At 43.7% G+C, this 11,873-nt stretch overlaps 1 protein-coding gene across 1 annotated transcript in view; it reads right to left on the bottom strand.

The window, feature by feature from the left end:
• FARS2 (phenylalanyl-tRNA synthetase 2, mitochondrial) overlaps positions 1-11,873 on the bottom strand; it is a 625,214-nt gene that overhangs the window by 520,347 nt on the left and 92,994 nt on the right. The gene's annotated exons all lie outside the window — the stretch shown is intronic.

Below are 11,873 nucleotides of genomic sequence, written 5' to 3' on the forward strand. Positions count from 1 at the left end.
AAGGAAAACCTCCCCCAAAAAAAAAAAAAAAAAAAAAAAAAAAAAAACTATCTGTTTCACAAAGCTTCTGTGAAAACTAAATGAAACCATCTATTTAACAGTGACTAGTAAAACAGCTGACACGAAAGGGCTCAAGAAATTGGAGCTGGTGGGACCAGCAGTTAGCGTAATGGCTATGTCGTTGAATTCCCATGTAGCCTACCGCGGTTCAACTTCTGGACCTGGTGGCTTAAACTCACGCCGGGTGCATGTGCAAGTGTGCCCAAGATCCTGAGAGGAGAATGGAGGAGAAGGGGTTGCGGCATGGCCATCTCCTCTGGGGGGTGATTTCTCACTTTCTATCTCTCTGTCTCTCATTGTCTGTCTGGCGAGCCCACGCGCCCCATAGCAAAAACCTCTCCAAAAAAAAAAAAGAAGAATCTAAGTCCTGTCTCATCTCTGAAGGGGTTATATTTCTCCAAATAATACTAAAAGTCAACTGTACAAAACAGTAGTCAGTGTGGTATTTCAGTGGAGCCCAGGCCAACATCAACACCGACGGGAAGCCATCAAGTGGGAAGTAATACGAGGCTACCAGCTGCCCCCTCCCTGACATTCTGTGCTCAACTGAGGCAGGTCCAGTCTGTCATCCAGGACAAAAGGTAAAAAAGAAGAAAAGGCAGCAGAGGCAAACAGAGCTGTGGCCTCAGCCGTGCAGGGTGTACCCTGTGGTCCCTGCAGCAGTTGTCACTTGATCTACAAAATCTACCACGTAAACCACGTTAGGTGTTTAGACTCCTCCTGGACTAATTTGGCAAGCAATATAGATTTCTTATTAAATGACGAATGAATGTGAAGTCATAACCACGGCAGCATTAGCACAATGCCTACAAAATGAAATAAATAAGCATTCATTTATTTCCCTTCCCTTGGAAATGGAGGTTAATTCAGCTGAAAATTATAAAGGCACAGTTTGCCGGGAGCTCGGTAATTGAGATATCTCCCCAGCATAAGGAATCGGGGCTGTGAAGGGGCCATTGCCAGCTGCGTTTGTGCGCGGTGAGCGGCCTAAGCTGATTTACCATGATTACAGTTACGTTTTCATAAAAGAATCTATTCGGTATTTCATGGGTGTAATGCCCCCAAGTCCAGGTTTGGCTCCAGCAATGGTCAGCTGCACTAATTAGATGAATTCATAGAACACTATTTGGAGTCAGTTATCAGAGGATGGCATGTAAATTAATGCTAAGTGCATGTAAATAAGTTTCTAATTACAAATGCTGCCTCTGAACACCAAATCACAAGTACTGTGTGCTCGCACACTCCCCACTCTGACTCGCTGGTGACACTTGCCCAGGGAGACACCATTCACCATATTAACCACAACAGAGCAAACCTTGCTACTGGGCCAGCACGCTTGGGGTCTCCCATACGGTGAAGAGGTGAAGATGTTTTCTCTCTCTCTCTCTCTCTCTCTCTCTCTCTCTCTCTTTTGAGAGGATTTTTGGTATAGGGCATGTGTGCTCGCTGGAGAGACAGAGAGAGACAAATAGAAAGTAAGAAATCACCCCCCAGGGGTGATGGACATCGCAGTCCCTTCTCTTTCAGCCTCCTCTCGGGATCTTAGGCACACAGACACACACACCCAGCATGAGTTTTAAGCCACTGGGTCCAGGACTCGAACCACAATCGACTACATGGAAGTCCAGCAACATAACCATTAAGCCATCTGCTGGTCTGGTTAAAACAGTTTCTAAGGAAAGGGAGTGACCAGATTGCTGCTCCCTAGAACACAAAGCTTTAACAAAAATGACTAAGAGTGAGAAAAAGGAGGAGGCTGACTGTCTCCTCAGCAACCCTGCTCCATCTAGCCTCTAGTCCCTGCTGCTGCCAGTCAGGGTGGAGAGACCAGACCTGCCATAGGACTCCACAGGTGGCCCTCAGAGCAGCCACGCAGAGCCCTGGGACAGCAGCCACGAGGTGAGGCTTCAAGTACAGAGTGCATCAAAGTGCCGTGTGCTCGAGATGTGAGTGTTTTGCCTGAGAGAAATGAAAAGTGGCTCCTCCTGATCAAATGTCAAGACCCCTACTCTAGAATCCACATCACCATTCTATCCAGAGCCAAAGAAACATCCCTTCAGTCACCAGCGCAGTAACCTGGACTTTTCCTAGGACTGAGTGTAGGCCCTTTTCCTAGGCCCTGAACCCAGCAAGGTACTCAGCACAGTGACACAACAGTCCCATGGGATAAATGATGCCGTACTGAGCCATCCTGGGCCAAGCTCTTCTGGGATTTGTCCCGCTATGTTCCTTAGGATGAATTAGGAGGTAGGAAACGGCTGAGAACATGAGTGCGTCTTGGGAACTGGCAACTTTCGTTCCAGAACAGCCTTAGGAAAACATCCCATGAGGGTTCCCACTGATCGCACACGAGAGAGCACTTCTCCCAGTTCCTCCCTGACGTGGGAATCGAGTGTGCGTTCTCGCTCTGCCCATTGGATACGTAAAAATGTATGCTTTCGGGAACCAGCAGTTAGCGTAATGGCTATGTCGCTGGACTCCCACGTAGTCTCGACCACAGTTTGTGGCCCGGACCCGGTGGCTTAAACTCACGCCGGGCGCGTGTGCATGCGTGCCCAAGATCCCGAGAGGAGAATGGAGGAGAAGGGATTGCGGTGTGACCACCCCCCTGGGGGGTGATTTCTCGCTTTCTGTCTCTCTGTCTCTCTCTGTCTGGCGAGCGCACACGCCCTATAGAGAAAATCTCTCCAAAAAAAAAAAAAATGTATGCTTTCATAGTCATCAGTTGGGTTGATGGACAAGTCATGATCCATTTTTGCATAGGAAAAAAAACATAGAAAAATACGTCATGACATTTCCCATAACTCATTGTATTACTAGTGATGTTTAGAATTCTTCATACATTTAATGATTTTTTTATATTTAATTTTATTCATTGTCATTATTTTATTCCATTTTATTTTATTTTATTTTATTTCATTTTATTAATTTGACCAGAGAGAGAAAGAAGGAAAGTGAGAAAGCAAGCTGCCAGGTCCGGGACTCAAACCATGGCCAGCCACCTTAACCACCACACCACCTGTCAGCCCCACTTCATACATTTATTAAACTTTGGTACTTTCTTTTTTTTTAACTGCCTCTTCTTGACATTCTACTACTAATTTATCCACCATATATATTTCATACATTGCAAATATTTGGTCATTTGTATTTCATCCTTTCTTGTGATAGTTCATAATTTAAAAAAAAAATCATCATTTAAATTTTTCATCAAAAACATGAGGAGCAATGAAATGGAGTCTTTTTTTGGCCTGCCTGAGCCTGACTGGCAGTCCCCGAGACTCAGCCCTCCGTAATAAGCAAATCATTTTCTTTTTGTGGTTTTCGCCTTAGGGCATGTGACCTCACCAGAGAGAGAGAAAGAGAGACAGGGAGAGGGAAAATAGGATATCACCCCTTAGGGGAGATGGCTACAGAAATGGCCACACTGCAATCCTGTCTTGATTTTCCTCCTGGGACTCTGTGCATACACGCACAGCATGAATTTCAATCCCCCAGGTCCAGGACTCGAACTCGAACTGCAGTCATTCCATGTGGGAGTCCAGTACCTTAACCCCACAAACTACTTTTTAATGGCGAGCTTGATAATGCATGCATAAAAGCAACACTTGACAGTGCTTTAGGAACGTATGGCTGACAGCAGGGATATGATTGAGCCCTCTGACAAACTACCATAGATGTGTATGGCTCCTGCTCTTAACAACTGAGTGATCCTCTGTGCTTCTGAAACTTGGCTACTCCACACAGCTAAAACATGCTCCTGCTCAGGTGGGTGGCTGAGGCACCAAAGCAGTGGGGCCCATACTAGCCCCTGCCCACCACTGGATCACAGAGAGGAGCACAGTAGTTGCATACCCGTTAGGCACACTCGGCATCAGGGAGTAAAATTAACACTGCAACGTGCTGGCAAGGTCCTTAGCTGTGCTAGTCAAGCTAGGAACAGATTGGCTTCAGTGATCTAGCACGCAGTATGTCAGCATTTCCTCTCCCTTTTGACTGAGGTAGAGAAACCAGATTTGAGGGACCAGCAGTTGGAGTAAAGGCTATGTCGCTGGACTCCCATATAGTCAATTGTGGTTCGAGTTCCGGACCCAGTGGCTTAAACTCATGCTGGGCATGTGTGCATGCGTACCCAAGATCCCGAGAGGAGAATGGGGAGAAGGGATTGCGGCGTGACCATCCCCCTGGGGGGTGATTTCTCGCTTTCTGTCTCTATGTCTCTCTCTGTCAGGCAAGCGCACGTGCCCTATAGCAAAAATCTCTTCAAAAAAAAAAAGAGAAACCAGATTTGCAAAGCACAGCCTAGAGCTGACAATGTATAAGGAACTGCCAGGCAAGGCATCTTCGGGAGTAGCCAAGCAAAACTGAAACGTTCTTTTTTAAGTACCAAAATATGAACACAACTAAATGAAAACACTTTTAAAAGTGAAGCCATTTTTGATAAACGCTCAAATTCCTAAAATCTACAGCAGTGGGGTTGCAGGAAGTACCAGGATCCAGATGTTTGCAGTGCTTGCTAACAAACTCCTTCCTGCGGCAGGACAGCCTGTCTCTCAATATGACAATTTCATGGGGCAGGACCACGACAAAGGAAGTGAGTGCTCTGCTCTTGGTGGAGACCATCTGACTCCCCCAACTGCGCGTGGTAACCTTGGTGTGAGTCTTCCTAGAAAGGGCCATGTCTCGGGGACTGCCAGCCAGGCTCAGGCAGACCAAAAAATGACTCCATTTCATTGCTCCTGTCACTGGATTACAGTAGCAAACAGCTAGGTTTCCTTGAACACTGTGCATAGTGGATCCCAAACCTACGTCTGGGGTCCTGGAGCGGGTACTGTATGCACATTGGTAAATGAAAGTTCACGTCATCAAAATGGCCCAGCTGCTGCTTCACTGACACGGTCACAAAACTTGCAAGCAGCAGAACAAGAATTGAGAAAAGAAAGGGTCAATGCTAGAGGGAGGGAGGACCCACATTTTCACAGGATAGTAGGACAGAACCATAACTCACACTGTGGTGGAAAATCATGTCTCTTTTCTGCAACTATCCCTAGAAAGAGTAGGAGTAATTGACAGCTAAGGGGAAGAAAAGACGAAATAGGTTATAAATGAATTGAAAAAGCGAAATTTAAAATCTCCCAAAAGCAAATTACCCAGCAGTTTCAAGCAGGTGTCCCCACACTCCTGCATAACATTACAACCATGAGCAGTAGGAGCAGCAGTCACTGCAGAACCAAAGGTTGCTTGAGATGCAAATTCCATGGGAAGCACCTCCCTCAGCTCCTCCTTCAGGCCTCATGAGCCCTTCCCCAGAGGTCATTCCCCACAGTCCTCTCCATTAGCTGGCAGAAAACCCCAGGAAGATTCTGGATGCAGCTGCTTTCCATCTTAGGTATTTGTAATTTAACACAAAATCATGAAGAGAAGTCTCCGAGATTTAAAAGCATAAATCTGTAGTTGTATAACCGACAGTATACGGAAAGTAGGAGAAAGTCTTTTCAGCATTTCTCAAATCATAATGCAAAAATAAGACATCTTCTTAAGGCTAAACCTTGGTGTCTCTTATTGTGCAAAGCAGGGTAAGTCCATAACAGCATTAAGGCCAGATTGTATATAGTATCTTCAGTCCAATAGAGCTATCTCACGTTAAATGACCCAATGGATCTTTAAAATAAACAAGATGTATGACATGAAGAAAAACTTTCTAGAACTTTCTATAACTTTCATACCTTATAACGTAGAAATGAAATGCCCTACTCAGTCCTTATACGATCAGTTCTTTCAAAATAAGCATTTTTAATTTTCCAGCTCAAACATTCAGATGCTTAATGAAACACAAACAGCTAAAATGCAAACATACAGAATTAATTTGTATTAAACTAAAAAAGTAGTAACAGACCAGTGGCTTCTAAGGGAAAAGCTTTCAAATCAAACTACCATCTCTGGTAGGGATTGCGGAAGTTGGAAGCTACCATTGTGAAGGATGGAGCTAATTTGGAGCAAAAGTTTCACGACTGGTAAACAGTCAGATGCAGGGGAATATTCACTTGGAAATCACATTCCCATCGTTGTCACTTGAAAGCTTTTATAGAGCTTTAATAGAAAATTTTGTCTTTAAAAATAGCAGACCAGGGACCAGCAGTTAGCGTAATGGCTATGTCACTGGACTCCCACGTAGTCGACCGCAGTTCGAGTCCCAGACCTGGTGGCTTAAACTCACGCCGGGCGCGTGTGCGTGCGTGCCCAAGATCCCGAGAGGAGAATGGAGAAGGGATTGCAGCGTGGCCATCCCCCATGGGGGGTGATTTCTCGCTTTCTGTCTCTCTGTCTCTCTCTGTCTGTCTGGCGAGCACCCCCGCCCTTCTTGCAAAAACCTCTCCAAAAAAAAAAGCAGACCAGAAAACTAACCAAAACAAACAGCAGACAGAAGAAAACAAACCCTGCCCAAGAAAGCACTGGAGGGGAATTAGAGCCTATAACCCACCTCTCTAGGGGCCCCACTGTGTGAGGGCTTCCACCAGCAACATGTGCCCCTCCCTGCAACAAGAAGCCTTAAGGACCTTCATCTTACTCAGGACCTATCAAAAACAAAATCATACCCAAAGAAAGAAAAAGAACACATTGTATATAGCATCAGTTCTTCACCTAAAGCAAACAAAGCACTGAACTGTAAACTCGCACAATGGCAAAACAATCAGCTGGCCTCCCGATGACTCATTAGTGAGGACACCTTCGGTGCTTCCTAATCTCATCGCCAGGGGTAACCACACCTCAGGGTGGTATGTAACCAATCTTCCTATGTGTAAGGAAGCTTGCATTTGTTTTTACAAATTGAGGATTATGTTCTTCACTACCATGTTGAACTTTTAAAATATGCAGTGTTCTTGAAATCATTTGACAATTCTTTGGAACTATTTCAATGGAAACATGAAACTAAATCAAAACATGACTATTTCGCCATGTTCCTGTGGGACCGATAGGTTTCTTCTCATGCAAATTTATATTTCTTTATGTGATTTTTGGATGAACAATTGTCTGTTCACTAGGTTGAAAAGTCCCTGGTTGATTTTTGGTCACCATTATTTCTCATCCTCTTGTTATCTGCAATATATTGGTACTGGCAAATAAATGAACCTAACTTGCTTTTTTTTTTAAATTTTTATTTCATTTATTATCATCATTATTATTTGTTTAATTTGACCAGAGAGAGAGAAAGGGAAAGAAGGAAAGCAAGCCTCCAGGTCCAGGACTTGAACCGTGGTCAGCCATGTGGGACTCCATTATCCCAACCACCATGCCACCTGCCGGCCCCGAACCTAACTTTCTAATCTTGGCTCAAATCAGCTCATCCAGCAAACATTTCTGATCCTGCCCTCATCTGCACAAAAGAGACTCGCTCACTTTTAAAATGTCCTTGTGGCTCTTATTTTGTTCTTGGAACTCCCTTGCAGAGTAAATTAGAAAAATGCTATTTATTAAGCACTATTATGTGTTAGGCACCTTGTTATTCATATTTTAAAAAAAAAGTCTGCACCAAAAGGGGTGCACCTGAGCCAAGAGGACTGGCCAAAGAATCGGCCACATTTATCCAAAGACCCTTCCTGAACTCTCCACAGGCCTCACCAAGCAGTCTGACTCTGGAAAAGAAACTCAAGAGACCTACTCTAAAAGAGAGCCCTGTCCCCTACATCTAGGGACACGCTATGAGGCAGAAGCTCAGGGGATCAGCCATTATCTCTGATCCCTGAGCAGGGAGATGTGAACTGGCAGCTCCGGAGGGGTACAGCACAGACAGCTCTACACTGCTCTGCCTTTCAGAACAAAGAAACGGAAAAAAGAAAAGCACAAAGTCCTCAATGAGAAGCTATTAGCTGATTCCAAGACTTCCTTGATTTAGCATATTATACTGGGACTAGCAGATAGCATCAACGTTACAGCGCTGGACTCCCACGCAGTAAACCACGGTTTGAGTCCCGGACCCGCCAGGTGCGTGTGCATGCATGCCCAGGATCCTGAGAGGAGAAAGGCGGAAAAGGGATTGCAGCATGGTCATCCCCCCGGGGGTGACTTCTCACTTTCTGTCTTTCTGTCTCTTTCTGTCTCTCTGGCAAGCACATGTTCCCTAAAGGAAAAATCTCTCAAACAAACAAAAAAGAAAACATATTGTACTTATTCTCAGAAGTTGGTGCCCAAGATAAAAACATCATCCCCCACCCTTTAAATCGCAAGGCAGTAATAGGTGTGTGAATTTCCACTCACTCAAATGCACAGAGGTCTCTATTTTCTACCCACTTACATGACAATTTCAAAACTAATAAATTTCTCAGATTTTTTACAACACATATGGGAGTCCCAAAAACACCACAAGGTTTCAACACCAAGAGCTAATTGAAAATCATGAAAGACGTTTAGTTATCTGCGTTCTATAAATGTTGAGTACTTCTCTACTTTTTTTTTTTTTTTTGGTCAGAATACACATGCATAAGCAGGTTAGCAAGCTAATCTCTACTTAGTGATTCCAGAAAATGACTATTTTACTTCCTAAGGACAATCACTGTCTGTCAGAAGATGGTGGCTAGAGACTCCAATATTTGACCAGATTTTATTTTAGATGCAAAAACTTTCACGAGTTAAACAATTCAAATAACAGATTTCTACATGGACTAAAAACTTATCAGGCCAACCAATGGAATGATGGTTAAGATGGCTACATCCATAGTATTGTGGTTAAAGGGCGGAGCTCACATAGCAGACTGTAGTTTTGAGTTCCAGGCCCAGCGCATGTGCATGCATGCCCAAAATCCTGAACAGAGATATGAAGGGGATGGGATTGCAGCACATTCTCCATGGGGAATGCTTTCTCATTTTCTCATTTTCCTCCTCTCTCTCTGACCTGTCTCTCTCCAGTGGGCACACATTCTGTGGGGGCAAAAGTTTAAAAAAAAAAAAAAAAAGACCCCCCCCCCCAGGTATAAGCGAAATGGAGAAGACAATGAATGAGGATGAAGTAGATATAAGAAGGCTTAGCACAAAATTCTGCTTTACACATTTCCTTATGTACACACGCTCAGCTCCCCACCTCTACCCTGCCCTAACCTTGTGTCCTACCAGGAACAGAGGCCATGGTCAATTACGATGAGAGAAAGAGACACAAAGGAGCTCCACCCTAACATATCCCACATGACGACCTCCTCTGCTCAGTGTCTCCTGCCCTCTGCATGCACCCAAGTCCTAGTCATCCTTCCAGATCCATCTTTTGTGTGTATTTATTTATTCTCATCTTTATTGTGTAAGTTCTGGAGATATAATTGCAGATGACTTATCAGCTGTTGTTTTAATATATGCATTTAAAGCTGTGACCATCCTCCCAAACGTTGCATGAGCGGCCTGTTACAGATTTCACATGCAGCATTTTCATTACCGGTTACAACACTTTTTTATTTCCCTTCTAATTTTTTATTTAAATTGTTTTCTTTTCTTCTTTCACTTTCCTGTTTTCTCTTTGTTATTATAATTATTTTTATACATTCGATTGCTATACCTCATTTAGCCTGTACAGAGGATTTACCCAGCATGAAATATGCCCCAGACCAGTCCAGTGGAGAATACTATGCACGTCATCATCAACAGGTAACAAGACATTTCTGCGTTCCACAAATGCCTTACCTCTCTATTTTTCCTCCCTAATCACCTTCTCTAAACTCTTCCCCTCTGCCACCCTCCTTCCACACTGTCTCCATCTTAAAGGTTATTTTACAATCAATACAAGAGCACATCAAGCCCAGTGCAAAGGTCCTGTGTGATCTGTAAAGACCTTTTTAGATACAAGATTTTTAAAATCTACGGTCATGAAAAATATAAATCACATAGGTTACTGGACTGATGACGTGGGAGATACAGTCTGACATGAGGAGAATAACTGGGGCAATAAGCACCTTGCATAGGTAACCCAAGAATAGAGACTCTCTGAAAACAAGAGAAAACTATTACTTTGTTTAATTATCGGTAATATGATTCCTTTGACATTCCAGAGAAGGTCAGATCCGATCTGAATGACTTGCCCTCCCTGAGAACCCTGACATTTCCAAAATACGTAAGAGATGACTTTAATCCAGTGCCCTCTTTAAAAATACAGAAGGCTTCCTGTATTTTTCTTATGTTTTCCCAAAATTCATATGTTAAAATCCTGACTCCCAAGGTGATGGTCTTAGGTAATGGGCCTGCAGGGAGGTGATTAGTGCTCTTATCAAAACAGAACTCAGAGAGTTAATTTGCCTCTTCAACTATGGGAGGGCATAGCTAGAAGGTGCTATCAATGACAAATGGGCCCTCACCAGAAACCTGATCTGATGCAACCTTGATCTCGGACTTCCCAGCCTCCAGAACAGTGAGAAAAAAAAAAAAATCTGTTATTGATAAGCCACCCAGTTTATAGTACTGTGAAAGCAGCTCAGACAAAAATATTTCCACTGACTCTGAAAACCACAATTCCTAGAAAACACAATTGTTTCAGGTCTTAAGGGACAAAAATAGATCAAATTACTACCTAGCACCTACTACCTTTCTCAAGAATTCTTACTTTCTCCCACCAATATTCCAGCTACAAAAATAGCTGTCATCTCTAATATCCACGTGAGTCACTGCACTGCCCTAAGAGGTCAGAAGAATGTAAAAAGAAGAAAAAAGCAAATGTTTTCCTTTTCATTTTATTTCCTTTCTTTTCTCCCCAACCTCTCCAACAAACGCTTTTCAGCTACTGCAAAGAGCTAGCACTTGAAGAGCAGAAAGGTTCATGACACCCATCAGAAGTCTGATGAGCAGTCGGTTCAATGGGAGGTCAGTGAATGGAACAGCTTCTTTCACACTCCATTCTGGGCCTCCCCGTCTTGAACATTACCTGCAGCCACCACCTGCAGCTGCCTCAAGCTTGTGTTGATCTCTGGAGAGAGCAGGAACATCTGCAGAGACTCAGAGCTGTTGGCCTAGCCAGGAAGCATCCATGCCAGGGGAGTATTCATTCCACATTTCACAAGATGTGTTTGAAATACTTTCTTGAGATGCTCAGGTATAAAGCTGCCCACAACTCTGGGAAACTGTGGAGTTTTCCCCTCTCGTGAGTCACAATGGATATTTGCATTCTCTGAACCAATTTGACCTTGGGATTTATTCATCAAGTGGCATTTATTAATATCCCAGGCATCTCTTAGAGCATTCTGGAAAATACTGATTTTGTGCATCTGAAATCTTAATGAGGGTATCTGTGTTTTGGGGTTTGTTTTGTTTTGTTTTAAAAGAGAGAGATTTTTGTTATAGAGTGTGCATGCTCACCAGCAAGACAGATAGAAAGCGAGAAATAATCCCCCAGGGGGAATGATCACACAGAAGTCCTTTGTCCTCCATTCTCCTCTCAGGATTTTGGGCATGCATGCACACATGCCTAGCGTGAGTTTTAAGACACCAGGTCCAGAACTTGAACTACAGTCAATTACATGGGAGTCAATCGACATAACCATTATGCCATCTGCTGGCTCCAAGGGTCTATGTTCTAGTCATTCCAGTTTGGTGAGTGAAATGTGATTTTTGACTCTGTTGTTGCTCCTGACAGCTCAGAACTTACTTTTGTTGTCCTATCTCTCCAGGCAGAAGGGGTGTTATTTCCACAATCCACAGAGCCCTTTTTTTTGTCATTTTCACTGCCAGATTTCTGAAGACTCCTCACTCTCTTCCTTCCTTAGGCAGTTAATGTCCTTTTAGAAGCCTCACCATCCCTCCTCCTCAGGCTGGATTAAGTGTCCCTTTTCCACTCAGGTAGAAAT

The sequence above is a fragment of the Tupaia chinensis genome, unplaced genomic scaffold, assembly GCF_000334495.1.
Source record: "Tupaia chinensis unplaced genomic scaffold, TupChi_1.0 Scaffold000048_1, whole genome shotgun sequence".
NCBI classification, from domain to species: domain Eukaryota; kingdom Metazoa; phylum Chordata; class Mammalia; order Scandentia; family Tupaiidae; genus Tupaia; species Tupaia belangeri.